Genomic DNA, 15,471 nt, shown 5'->3' on the forward strand with positions numbered 1-15,471 from the left:
ATGCCTGTCTTCTAGGTGTTGGATATGAGCCCAATCTGGAAACTGCAGTCTCCGAACATCTCTCTCCTCCATCTCACTGCTTCCCAGTGTAGTGTCCAAAGCTAAGTCTCTCTCTTTCCTCCTCGAAGAACCAATATCTATCTATCCACAAATCCTCATCATCCCCAGTTCTCCGTAGGAACCCTACCAAAACAACTCACCTACCCCTCATCAAGTTTGTTAGCCATGCTCCCAATGGAAAGCCTCGTAACCAACGTATTAACAGTTTAACAACAATCTCACACGGACAGTTCCAGTGCCAGCCAATCCGAGCAGCAGCTGTGCTGCTGTTTTTTTTTTTTTTAAATAGCGTATTATCTCCCACTAAAACCCCTAGTTTGAGCACTGGCTAATCAATGTCTTTCCTGCTATATTCTGCCGTCCTCAGATCAACAAACGTCGTGGCCTAGCGACGGAGTAATGGCGCACAGGCTCTTTACAAAGGGCGCCGACATTCAATTCCAAAACACAAACTTTGTCCTGGTTCTAGCCAGGTAAGATGTTATCCGCCTTTCCGCGCCTTCGCGCTATTATTTTACAATCAGCGTCCGGCTTGTGGCTACCAAGCCCTGTGTGATAGCTTTTGGCTGAATGAGACGTCACATAACGAAAAGGCACAGGTGTTACACAGTCCAGTTTTCTCTTCCGTGCAGAGTCCTAAGGATTGTTCGGTGATCCCTGCCCCAAAAATCCAGCTTACCACTTCATGACGGCGTCGATACACAATGGCCTCAGCTGGCGACTTCTTGCCATCCTATGTGGTGACCTCTTGTTGACCCGACTGGCCACTCTATGGCGATGCCTTCCTCCTGGCGGCGAGGGTCCCTTGAGATCGAGTTAAACTGCTCCCTGAGAACGCCTACCTAATCAACTTACTTCGTAAAGTGGTGGCTTGATCTTTGAAGTTACCTGTTGTCAACCACTTCGATATCAAAGCCCAGAGTTACGACAAAAAATGAAAAAAATATATCACATGACCAATGAATAATTAATAATACAGCGAAACGACAGTCTGGCACCAGCCTGACGAATTTCAAAGTATAAGCTTGAGTGCAGTTTGTTTGGACTTACATCTTTTGAGTACATCATTGTATATTAATGTAGGCTTTTTAAACTATCGTTGGTGATGAACTGGTATTCAGACAGACTTGTGTAAACTCTTAAATGTGGGGGATTTGTTAGGGTTAACGTTGTGGTGCACTGCACAATGCCATTGGTACATGTTAAACGTTACGTTGCCTGTGTGCGCTCTGCAACTTCCACGAGAGAAAATTATGCCTCTAACAGTTATAAACATTGTCTATTCGACGTATGAAAAAACAGTGAAAACGAATGAAAACGATGATAAATATTAATTATTTATATAATATTCTATGATGTAATTGGACATATCGATGTGTATCATACAAAGACAATGATAATTGTAAATTCCTTTTATGATCTGCGTTTGTCTTCCTTTGTTTTTACCTTTTGTTGGATGGCTTTTGTAGGTTGCGGACGCATATCAAACTGAGGTCTGTTAAGAAATTGTAATTATTTGTTAATTATTACTTGAGAATAGAGTTCATTATTATTATAAATATGAGTGAATAATTATTTGTAACTTTAATTCCTCTCTCAGTAAGCATTATCTGTGTTAATTATTTCTTTCCGCTGCAAGGAGCGCAGCCATTGATAATAGCGATTTGTATCGCGTTTTTGTTTGTGTTTTCCTTAGAAACAAATCAAATGTTTGTTTGATGAGGTCTAAATAGTGCACAATACGCATTTCAAATATTTACTTATTTGCTCTAACAATAGAAAGTCTCTATCAATTGTCTGCCGCCATGTTAACAATTATCTCTGCGGCAAGTTCAAATTACGCAGCTCTGCAGACATAAATGCCGAACGTAATACAAATGTGTAAAAATAAATGTGCACCGGTGGTTCTGAACTCATTTTTATGAAAACGATTCGAATCAGATTGGTTCTTTAAAAACAGTGCTCACAGCACGATTGTTATAACAAACTCTTTAGCTGATGTATGGAGACGAAATTAATTACGCACGAGTTGCGAAGAATATTGTTTCAGGTAACACGTCAGTGTTGTGCGCGGCTGATATTCGGTGGTTTTAATGATCATTTTGCTGAAGATAACTGCTTCCATCTTAATCGATAGTTGTATAGAATCTGTTCTATGAACTGTGATTTAGTGACACTTACACAACTTACAGACAACACTTTAACACGACGTTAACTTGGAGTTCTTTAGCAACTTGATCAAATCTTTAGCCGGGAGAAAAATTATTTAGTAATTACTCAATGTAACAAAATAAGATTATCATTTTCATTTACAAATTATTTAAATACCAAACCACTGAATAAAACAGCGAACGCCACACCTCTCGTTGCTTTAACTGCACTGCTGTTTCGTATCATATTTGTTTCACTTTGTAAATATAAGCCTTTGTAACGCCACCATCAGTATATCTTGTTTGCTGAACTAAATAAAACTGAGATTGAATCTTATACCACTTTCAGGATCCAGCGTTGTCCTCATGGCCTGTTCCTGTATTATTTTTCAAGAGCTAGTCGTTTATTAACATACCATCGGTCGTGCACAGTAAACCACAGCGAAAACCAACATTCTTTTGTTTGTAACAGTTAGCTACACCTTCCAGCTACTTCTCTGCGTAGCCGCCATTTTGACTTAGACATTTGCCGTAGCGTTGTAGCACCTTCCAATACCCTCATCATAGAAGGCAGCCATCTGTGCTTTTCACCAATTTTCCACACTGGTCTGCAGCTCGTTGTCTGTGCCGAAATGTTGTCTTCACACCCAGCGGTTCGTGTGAACAGAGATGAAAATCGAAGGGAGCTAATTCCGGGTTATGTGATGGGTCATCAGACACTTCCCATCGAAAACGCTGCAGGAGCGTCTTAATTGTCCCTGCATTGTGCGGCCGACAATTGTAATGAAGAACGAAGTGCATCACATTTATGTCACGGGTGAAATCTCTCAGCAGGCTCATATATTATTTTATAGGTATTTTTACGTCTTCTCTGTGCGCTCGGAACAGAAGAGCGACGTGACGCTATCTACGGCCATAGTAGTGACATTGCTCAACACATCTGTGCAAAGCTTCACCAGGTTTTCGTCCGCAGCTCGTGGTCTAGTGGCTAGCGTTGCTAACTCTGGATCACGGGGTTCCGGGTTCGATTCAATCAATCAATACAATCAAATGGCTCTAAGCACTATGGACTTAACATCTGAGGTCATCAGTCCCATAGACTTAGAACTAAGTAAACCTAACCTAAGGACATCACACACATCCATGCCCGAGGCAGGATTTAAACCTGCGGCCGTAGCAGCCGCGTGGTTCTGAAGTTTCGGACTGAAGCGCCTAGAACCGCTCGACCACCATGGCCGGCTAGAAATATCGAGTTCAAATTTCTTTCTCATACTAAGGTCCATGGTCTCTTTGGGGTATAATAAACGATAGCTTCTAAGTCAATACAATCAAAAGACACGGCTATTTATGTCACAAATTTAGTTATTCGCAAACCCACTCATCAAAACCTATAGTGTACTTCCCGTTGGTGTACAATCGTGAAATTTCACAAGAAGATAGACTTCACACTACAAGTAAAGGGCAAAATCCAAAACTGCTAATTTGTTGCTATATTACGTCAAAAATTTGCCATTTGTTATCTGATTGTCTTTCCCTCCGTCCGTTATTCCCCTTTTTTTCAGGAACAGGTAAACGTATCAAGTTTCAATTTACATCACACACTAAAGTCCATAGTCCTTCTGTGTTGTAAAATTTTTGAGCTTCTAAGCCAACGCAATCAAGAGATACGGCCATTTATGTCACATATTTTAATACGCGCAAACTCACTCAGTAAAGTCTACAGGGTACTTCTCCTTGACATGGAATCTTGAAATTTGGCAAGAAGGAACGCTTCGAAGTACAAATAAAGGAAAAAATCAGAAAATTATTAATTGGTAATTATATCACAAGGAAAAAGTTTTCTTTCGTCATTTGTTATCTGACTCCGAACTTGAAATAACAAAATTCTCAAATGTCTTGGAATGTCTGACACCCTTGGTCGATAACAGGCAAAATGGTCGAGCCTCATTGCGCGAGTCCACTGTTTTTGAACCATAGTCCATTTACTGCCCTCGTGTAATTCAGTTATCGTCTCTCTATATGTACTAAATCTAACAACTTAGATCATCCATTTTCCTTAGCAAACGCGAAAAGCGATGCTGTGGTCATAATTGCAGTTATATAATTGAACTATATATTTGTCTTGATCAAATATTGTCTTAAGCGTTTCGGCCACTAGCCGTCTTCGAAAGCACATGCAATAGATTCATTCAAAATATCTCGTCGGTCTTTCATGTCCTTTTGAGGACGGCCAGTGTACGAAATAAGTCAGAAAAAGTAATGAAATAATTGTGTTGAGGACATACAGTTTAGTTTCATCGTCGTCGTCGTCGTTGTTGTTGTTGTTGTTGCTGCTGTGGTCTTAAGTCTATACATTGCTTCGATGCAGTTGTCCACAGTGGTGTATTCTTCATAGGCCTCTGCATCTCTGAACAACTAATGCAACATACATCCATTTGCACCTGCTGATGTATTCACGTCTGGGCAGCTCCCTACACATTTCACCCACAACACTTCTCTCCATTATTAAACTGACACTTCGTTGATGCCTCAGGAAGTGTCCTTTCAAACGATGCCTTGATTTAGTCAAGTTATGCCACAAAATTCTTTTTCCCGCAGTTCCATTCTGTAACTTCTCGTTATTTGTTTAATCTGCCCACGTCAGCTGGCCGGAGTGGTCGAGCTGTTCTAGGTGTTACAGTCCGGAGCCGCGCGACCGCTACGGTCGCAGGTTCGAATCCTGCCCCGGGCATGGATGCGTGTGTTGTCCTTAGGTTAGTTAGGTTTAAGTAGTTCTAAGTTCTAGGGGCTGGCTCTGAGCACTATGGGACTCAACTGCTGAGGTCATTAGTCCCCTAGAACTTAGAACTAGTTAAACCTAACTAACCTAAGGACATCACAAACATCCATGCCCGAGGCAGGATTCGAACCTGCGACCGTAGCGATCTTGCGGTTCCAGACTGCAGCGCCTTTAACCGCACGGCCACTTCGGCCGGCTAAGTTCTAGGGGACTGATGACCTCAGCAGTTAAGTCCCATAGTGCTCAGAGCCATTTGAGCCATTTTTGCCCACGTCATCTTCTTCGGGATACTTCTTTAGCACCACATTTCAAAATCTTCCGTCCTCTTCTTGCCTGAACTGTTTATCGTCCACGTTTCCTTTCCGTAGAAGTCTACACTCCAGGCAGAAAAATACCTTCAGAAAAGATTTTCTGACAGTTAAATGAATATTCGATCTTAGCAAATTTTTCTTTTCCAGAAATGCTTGTCGTTCTATAGCCCCTCTGCGTGTTACATCCTTTTTAATTTGTCGATCATAAGTTATTTTTCTGCCTAAATAGCAGACTCATCTACTGCTTTTAGTGCCTTATTTCTTAATCAGCATCGCCCGATTAATTCGGGTACTTTTCGTTACTCCTGTCTTATTTTTGTTGGTATGCATCGTATATTTTTTTTTCAAGACATAGTCCAATCGTTCAACTGTTATCTGTGACTGAATTACAATGTCAGCAGCAATCATCAAAATTTTTGTATCTCCACCCTGACCTTTAATTCTTTTTCCAAATTTCTTCTTCATTTTCTTTACTGCTTGTTCGATGTAGAGATTGAATAATATTGGCGATACACATCAACCATCTCTCGCTATTTTCTCATCTACTGCTTGCCTTTCTTATTCTCTGATTCTTAAAACTGCAGTATGGTTTCTTTATATGTTGTAAATAACCTTTCACTCTCAGTATTTTACCCCTGCAACCTCCAAAATATCAGAGTGTATACCAGTAAATACTGCCAAAAGCTTTATTGAAATCTACAAATGCTACAAAAGTATGTTTGCCTCTCTTCATCCTAGCTTCTGAAGTAAGTTGTAGGGTCAGTATTGCCTCACGCGGTCTAGTCGAGCGTAGACAAACTCTGCAATGCGACAAACATGTAGGAACTGTCCAGCCATCATGCTACCCCAACTTCGTACCTTGCACTTAATGCAGTCTCAAACAGTCTGAAAAGCTTGTAAGGCTGTTCCAAGGTTAGTTGTACTGAGATATGACAAAATTCGTTACGTTGCGCAGTTTCCCAGTTAATTATCATTGAAGTTAGTCAATATGGGTGTTTCGCGCGAAAATTCAAGTGGCCTGAGAGAGATGGTGTCGCCATATGTGTTCTGTTCTTTTGGTTACCTAAAACCGAACAAAATAGCGATACAAACTTTGGCTTGGGAGGGTAAGGCTGACCAGTCTCATGTGCTATCATCTGCTCTGTGAGAACAACTGATATTGATTGTATATGGTGGGCCACTTGAATTTGCGCGCGCACCGGCCTGATTGGCTAATTTCAATGCTAATTCACTCCCAAACGGCGCAACGTATCGAATGTTTTCTTAACAACTATTTATCGGCACAATCTATGCCGCAACACAGTTACAAATTTTTCAGACTGTTTGTGACCACCCTGTATATGGTCAGAGGGTTGCTCTAAGCTTTGGAGAAGGAGAAAGTGCTGCAAGAGTTTCCTTCAAGGTTTAATTTTTTCTGTGAATCTACTCACTCTAACGCTTACTGTTTCTAAGTTGAAAAAAGTACACATATACTGTTACATTCGTCTAAATAGTTTGGAGTCTGGTTTCGTATAAAAAACTTACCATAAAACCAAAGAAAAAGACATGCTTTATCTTTATCACTATCATCACTATCACCGTCATCATCTTCATCATCTCCTACACATATTACTCTTTGCCTGTTACAACTACTTATAGGACTTACACAAAGCGCTATCTCTGGTCTTGGGTTTCCTTATGTTGCTTTGTTCTGTTGGTTTCTATTTGTATAGTGGTTTTGGTGTTCCTTGCTACTGATTTGCTCTTTCCATTTACTTCTGTACTCTTCTGCGTTTCCATTCAGAGATGTTAATCCCAATTCTGCTCTTATTTCTGTATTTCGCCTTCGATATTGCCTTTGTATCCTGCTACGTGCCTGAGAAATCTTATTTCCATGATCTAGATTCTATTTTGTCAATTTTTCTTACTCAATTTGGCTTAAAAACATCTTGCGAATAAAAGTACTTGGAACTGAAACTCTTTGTTGTACACTCCTGGAAATTGAAATAAGAACACTGTGAATTCATTGTCCCAGGAAGGGGAAACTTTATTGACACATTCCTGGGGTCAGATACATCACATGATCACACTGACAGAACCACAGGCACATAGACATAGGCAACAGAGCATGCACAATGTCGGCACTAGTACAGTGTATATCCACCTTTCGCAGCAATGCAGGCTGCTATTCTCCCATGGAGACGATCGCAGAGATGCTGGATGTAGTCCTGTGGAACGGCTTGCCATGCCATTTCCACCTGGCGCCTCAGTTGGACCAGCGTTCGTGCTGGACGTGCAGACCGCGTGAGACGACGCTTCATCCAGTCCCAAACATGCTCAATGGGGGACAGATCCGGAGATCTTGCTGGCCAGGGTAGTTGACTTACACCTTCTAGAGCACGTTGGGTGGCACGGGATACATGCGGACGTGCATTGTCCTGTTGGAACAGCAAGTTCCCTTGCCGGTCTAGGAATGGTAGAACGATGGGTTCGATGACGGTTTGGATGTACCGTGCACTATTCAGTGTCCCCTCGACGATCACCAGTGGTGTACGGCCAGTGTAGGAGATCGCTCCCCACACCATGATGCCGGGTGTTGGCCCTGTGTGCCTCGGTAGTATGCAGTCCTGATTGTGGCGCTCACCTGCACGGCGCCAAACACGCATACGACCATCATTGGCACCAAGGCAGAAGCGACTCTCATCGCTGAAGACGACACGTCTCCATTCGTCCCTCCATTCACGCCTGTCGCGACACCACTGGAGGCGGGCTGCACGATGTTGGGGCGTGAGCGGAAGACGGCCTAACGGTGTGCGGGACCGTAGCCCAGCTTCATGGAGACGGTTGCGAATGGTCCTCGCCGATACCCCAGGAGCAACAGTGTCCCTAATTTGCTGGGAAGTGGCGGTGCGGTCCCCTACGGCACTGCGTAGGATCCTAAGGTCTTGGCGTGCATCCGTGCGTCGCTGCGGTCCGGTCCCAGGTCGACGGGCACGTGCACCTTCCGCCGACCACTGGCGACAACATCGATGTACTGTGGAGACCTCACGCCCCACGTGTTGAGCAATTCGGCGGTACGTCCACCCGGCCTCCCGCATGCCCACTATACGCCCTCGCTCAAAGTCCGTCAACTGCACATACGGTTCACGTCCACGCTGTCGCGGCATGCTACCAGTGTTAAAGACTGCGATGGAGCTCCGTATGCCACGGCAAACTGGCTGACACTGACGGCGGCGGTGCACAAATGCTGCGCAGCTAGCGCCATTCGACGGCCAACACCGCGGTTCCTGGTGTGTCCGCTGTGCCGTGCGTGTGATCATTGCTTGTACAGCCCTCTCGCAGTGTCCGGAGCAAGTATGGTGGGTCTGACAAACCGGTGTCAATGTGTTCTTTTTTCCATTTCCAGGAGTGTATATTTTATTTCCTTTCTAGACATGCTTCTGTCAGGTAAGGTTTATGATAGCTCGCCTAGTTAGCCGTGCGGGCGAACGCACGGCTTTCTGGACTGGTCCATCTGACTCGGCGAATGCGGGCTGGTTGCCCTTATTCCGCCTCAGCTACACTATGTCGGCGATTGCTGCACAAATAAATTCTCCACGTGACGCGTACAGCACCATTACTCTACTACGGAAACATAGGGGTTACACTCGTCTAGTGTGAGACTTTCCCGGGGGGGGTGTCCACCGGGGGCCGAACCGCACAATAACCGTGGGTTCGGTGTGGGACGGCGGAGGGTTGAACGTGGACTGCGGTAGTCGTCGTGGGGTTGTGGACCACAATTTTTTGGTCGTAAAAGTAATCAAAGAAAAGGGAAAATATACGTTGAACATTTTAAGAGAAACAACAGCTTTGCACACAACAATAAATTTCACATCTGATTATCCCTGAAGCTAGAAAAGCTCGTGGCACTATAAAAAGTGTTTTATGGAATAAATTAGAATAAACAGGATTCCGCTCAACAAGATAAATTACATAAAAGAAATAAGTACACGCATACAAGTAGATAGGAGCAATGTGTATGACACACATGAAGTACAGAGTCTCAATCAAAAAATCACAAACATAAATACTAACGAACACAACAAATCCAACCTATCCACAATGCAGGCATACTCACAGATACAATAACAACGCACAGAAAAGAAGCATATGGTACAGAAATTAACACAGGGGGTGACTTCTACAAACGAAACAAGGCTTCCAAATAGCATGTAAAACTGTGCAGACTCTCCAGTCAAACGTAAGACAACAAACGATCGAGGGGGACAAATTCCAGGGATCAGGTATATACAGACTTGAATGTCAATGTTGTGACGCAATATACATAGGCATTATATGGAAGAATTTTAAAACACTACACAAGTAACACATTATGTGTGGAAGTATGAAAGAAACCATTCCACATTGCAGAGAACTTTAAACATCACAGTCACCATCCTACATACATGGAACAAGATATGAAAATAATCAGAATGAACAACCACAACAAATGCCTTGTACAAATGCAGGAAGACTACCACGTCCAGAAAATCATTGCTGAGAACAAATATGTGATAAACGAGCAGACACACATCAAACCATACTCTCTAATAAACGTAATAAATGAAATGATAAGATATAAAACATTCCATTTATGAAGACGGCCACGTTGAAAGAAGTACAATATACATTTTACACACACACACACACACGCACAGAGAGAGAGAGAGAGAGAGAGAGAGATCAGAAGCAACACGAAATCACATTCAATAGTTGGCAATGACGGCCAACAATGGGCAACACCGTCCAAAACATATCTACATCTATACTTTGCGACGTGAGGTGCATGGTAGAGGGTACGTCCCATTGTAGCTCTTATCAGGGTTTCTTGCAGTTCCATTCACATATGGAGCGTGGGAAGAATGATGGTTTCAATGCCTCTGTGCGTGCAGTAATTATTCTGATCTTGTCCTCACGGTCCCTCTGTGAGCAATACGTAATCACTTAAAACGCTTTGTTAACAGGCTGTCTCGGGGTAGTTTAGGTCTGTCTTCAAGAGTCTTCCAGTTCAGTCCCTTCAGTATCTCTGTGACACTCTCCCACGGATTAAACAAACCTTTGACCATTCGTGCTGCCCTTCTCTTATACATTCAATATCCTCTGTTAGTCCCATGTGGTAGGGGCCCCACATACTTGAGCAATATTCTAGAACAGGTCGCACAAGTGATTTGTAAACAGTCTCCTTTGTAGATTTTTTGGGTATTCTACCAATAAAAAGAAATCTACCATCTGCTTTACTCACAACTGGACCTGTGTGATCATCCATTTCATATCCCTACAAAATGTTACACCCAGGTGTTTGTACGAGTTGGCAGATTTCAACAGCGACTAACTGATGTTATAGTCATAGGATACTAAGTTTTTTGTGAAGTGCACAATTTTACGTTTCTGGATATTTAGAGCAAGTTGCCAATCTTTGCACCACTTTGGAAACTTATCATTTCTGCAGCTTCTTTTAGATAGTGCTTCATTATTGGTGATTGCCTCATCTGCAGAAAGCCTGATTTTAATATAAATATTGTCTGTAACGTTATTAATATACAACACGAACAGCAAGTGTTCCAATACCCTTCCCTGGGGCGCACCCGAACTTACTGCTACATCTGACGGTGACTCTCCAGCCAAGGTAACATGCTGCGTTCTCCCTACCAAAAAGTCCTCAATCCAGTCACAAATTTCGCTTGATACCCCCATATGATCGTACTTTTGACAATCTGCATAGGTGTAGCACTGAGTCAAATGCTTTTCGGAAATCAATAAATCCAGCATTTGACTGCCTTGGTCTAGGGATTTCAGTATATTATGGGGGAAATGTGCGAGTTGGTTGGCATTGAGGAGATCACTCTGTTCCTCTGTTCAAAATACCTAATTATGTTTGAGCTCAGAATATAGATTCTACAACAAATCGATGTCAAGGATACTGGACAGTAGTTTGGGTGGTAGTTTCGTGAATCACTTCTACTGTCCTTCTTGTAGATGGGCGTGATCTCACATGTCCAAAATATATCAAAACGTATGTCCAATCCCTTATGCTACGATGTGTGCAACACGAAATTTCAAATGGCAATTAACAGAAGGACACCTGTTACAACAAATAAACAGGAACATAGCATATAGATCAACGTCCACGAAATCTGTGGGAAGAACTTTAAATACTTGGTGCATCATAGAAATACATGTTTATAACATGTAGCGTAACAGGTACTACTTGTTAAGTAAATAGCATAAACCAAAACATATACATATTCAAGGCCATTGAAAGTGCCTTGCAAAGACAAAGGCGAAATGCTCATGGCAAAAAATTGTGCCTTATTGAGTTGCAATTAGTTGGTCCCAAAAAAATACTTATCAACATACAGTAGAAGTTAAATATTTTGCATGAGCCGATCTTCCTTCCTTCCTTCATTTTTTCTCATAGTCTTTTTTGTCTTGTAAGCTTGTAACACGTGATCTTACATACTTATTCAAAAATGGTTCGTATTTCATTCATAAATTATTACGTGCATACACACACCACGAGATTTAGGTCCCACTTTTTTAACAGTCATCAGTCTTCCGTCTGTTTTTACGCCATCCGACACGTCTTGCTGTCTTTCTTTCCCTCATCGCCTCAACTGAGGACGTTCGATGTATTTAGGAGATACGTATAAGTCAATCTCTGTGTGATCTCCTGCACATTTTGCCCTATACGGGTTCCTCTAGCACCACGGAATTTATTTGTTTTTATCTCCGATTCTGCGGAGAACTTATCATTTCGCGTCATCCATCCAGTTTCAAAACATCCTTCTGCAGCAACATCTCAGACGCTTCGATTTTCTTATTTTCCTGTTTGTCCCTAGCCTACGATTCACTTCCATATAACGCTGTGCTCCAAACATACATGCTCGGAAATTTCATCCTCCAATTGAATCCTGTGTTCGACAGACCTACTGGTAGACTTGTCTCAGGACGGATGTCCTCCTTCCTTGGCCTATTCAGATTCTTATACACTCGCCAATCGTACATTATTTTGATTCTAAGGTAGCAGAATTCTGTCGCTTCGTCTGCTACGTGTGACGTTCAATTTTGATGTTAAGTTTATTGCTAATTTCACTCCTGCTGCTCCTCCATCACATAGAAAAAGTAATACCGTAGGAAAGAAGTACAAAATAAGGCATCACAGTTAGTAACAACAAACCTCCGGCATCCCTCCCAATGTCACAAAGAAAGTCGTAAATGCTACGTAAATAATTCCCTTTCGCGAAAAACAAATCGGAGTACACAAATTGTCAATAAAGGTTTCTTCAGGCCTCCTACTGTTTTTTGTAATACCGTCATTAGACTTAAATAGCACGTCGACGTCTCAGTGTTCAGATTTATTGTTTCTTATGACAACTGTATAGCATAAGCTTATGTACATATATGCCGAGGCTACTAAAGAACTAGTCTTTATAAATCAGCGTTAATACTGTTTTCATTCTTTTGTGTGTGTTCGCGCAGTCTGAGAGGCACCAGTTGGCAGCTTTATTTAATGATATCAGTTATGCATAAAACCACTCTCCTGATGTTGGTTTCAGTTATGTGCTCTGTCAAAGAATGTAACACAGTAAATTGAACTACACACGTACTTCTCGTATGACACAAAAGAGCTCTGAAGTGAAGTAAAAAAAAAGTAAAGATAAAAATGTTTTAGATTTATTATTTGAGAATGCGAAAGGAAAATGATGCATTAAAGAGAGTATTAATGCTTTCTGTATTCACGACGACGTCATTATTGGTTTATGACCACTATGAAGTTAAGTGCATGTGTTAAACCATAACGACCGCTGAAATTATCACAATTTAATAGATAACAATGATTAAGAGCTTCTGTGTAAAGAGATCTATTACTGTACCACTATGTGTTTTTGTACAAAGTGGTTACGTAACATTTAATTTTAGAATAGAATTGAAACTAAACTACGATTTTTAAATCGTATTGACACTGCCTCTAAAGCAGCAGCTATAAAATATTTATAATGTGTCCCTTCTTTGAAAATGTACAGTGCACTTTTCAGTCATTTCACGTGTCATACCTCCATCAGTTTTTCAAGAGGGATTATGTGTGCTAACAAATTCACCATGTCGATCAGATTCCCACAGCAAATAGAAACACATTCTGTATGATGTCGAGCATTGAGTCTGAGGAGTGTGTTTGTGTGTGTGTGTGTGTGTGTGTGTGTGTGTGTGTGTGTATGCGTGCGCGCGCGGGGGCGGGGCGCCGGCACATCATATCCCCATTTTCTGTCGTAACGAATGGAGAGGGCTGAGTCAACCTAAACGTACCACGACTGTAAGAACCGAACTTTTTGGGTAAAATGTCACAGAAGTTATCTGCACACAGGTCTGCGTACAGTAACAGTAGAGTTATTGTCACGTGCAAACATCAGGGAGACACATCACGCAGCCATCGCTACTGTAGCTCTGGCGACCTGTCTAATAAACACCGACCACTGAAGGAATCTGATGTTGTCAGTTACTGCTGGTCACTTCCGTTGCTCCTGAGTAACAGAGGCCACCGTAGTGACGAACCATTTATAGACTGTTTGAATCGCTTTTTATGGTCTGTAGAACAGTGGAAGGAATTTGTGTGAAGTGATGAGGCCCAGTTCATAATATGGTACCCACGTGTTAATTTATTTACCTCCCTAAAGATATATACTTGAGGATGTACTAGAGACTGTGATATTTGATGGAGCAGGTCTGGTTTTGATCTGTTTTTCTTAGTTTAATCTCGAAACAGCAAACCTGACCGCTCACAAAATGAAATATGTGGGAACAATTTTAGTTCAGCTACTCTGACAACGTTTGACAATTGACCTTTTTTCTGTATCACGCTGTTTATCTTGCAGACGAGGACAGATATTGCTATTACTTCACAACATAATTCTAATGTGTGTTTCTTAAACAGGTTTGTTTCAGCAAATTGTGTTAGGGATATTTGGTTGTTTTTATTTCTTTTACTTTGTATGTGTGTATTAGTTCGTCTGCTAAAAATTCTCGACTCAAAAGGCACGAAACTTCCTCGTGCGAAATTTTCAACTGTACCGCATTTCATTTCGTTGCTCCTTCTTCACTTCAACTTGAGGCTAGATCCAGAATGATGTTGGTCCTCTGCACAAAGAACAAAAAATTTTTCACATTTTAAAAATGCTTAAAAAACAGTCGCGGCAGCAATAAAATATTTATTTACAGTGGTAACCGGTTTCGGTCAATCGACGCTCGTGGAGCCACGACACCTGCTCCGTTCACCCCATCGCCTGCCATCTTGGTATGAATGGACTGAAGATGGTCACATTCTGACCGAAATAGTCACCATTGCAGATAAATATTTTACTGCAGTAAAGACTGTTTTCTATCCAAGTTTTAAGTATTTTTGCTAGACATTGTATTGCTCCAAGAGAAATGTTCTTAAAAATTGCTCTTGGTACTTAATCGGTAGTTGTTTTGGTGAAAATAAGGTGATTCTGCTGGTCAAGCCAGTTTCTTAACTCGAATTGTATCACACATAACATCTCCGGAATGAATTGGACTTCGGTCGAATGCCATATGAATTGCCCATAAAACGTCGTAACAAAGCTACAAAGAAAAATGGACGCAAATTCCATCATCATTATATCACAAATTTTTGAATAATCGCTATGGTTGTAGAAAAAAAAAAGATATTATGTGTCTGGCTTTCTTGTTGAGAACAGTGAGAGGTATGGTGTTCGTATTTTGTAAGGACTTTTCGTGTAAGTCCACCCTGAACAGAAACAAATGCAACGTATCGCGCCTAAGCAGGGAGGAAGACCTAGTATTTTATTATTATACGTTTGCAGAGCAATCACCGGGAGCAGTTACTTCCATAAAATAGCTAGGAGTATACGAGTGGAACGATTTGAAGTGGAACGACCACATAAAACTAGTGGCAGATAGGGTAGATGCGAGACCGAGATTCATTAGAAGAATCCTCAGCCACTGCAGTCCACCCACAAAAGAGGTAGCTTACAAAACTGTCGCTCGACCGATATTTGAATAATGTTCGTCGTTCTGGAATTCGTACTATATAGGATCAATAGAAGAAATAGAGAAGATCCAAAGAAGAGTGGCGCATTTCGTCACAGATTCATTTAGAATGCGTGAAAGGGTCGCG

The sequence above is a fragment of the Schistocerca americana genome, chromosome 2 (genome assembly GCF_021461395.2).
Source record: "Schistocerca americana isolate TAMUIC-IGC-003095 chromosome 2, iqSchAmer2.1, whole genome shotgun sequence".
Lineage (NCBI taxonomy): Eukaryota > Metazoa > Arthropoda > Insecta > Orthoptera > Acrididae > Schistocerca > Schistocerca americana.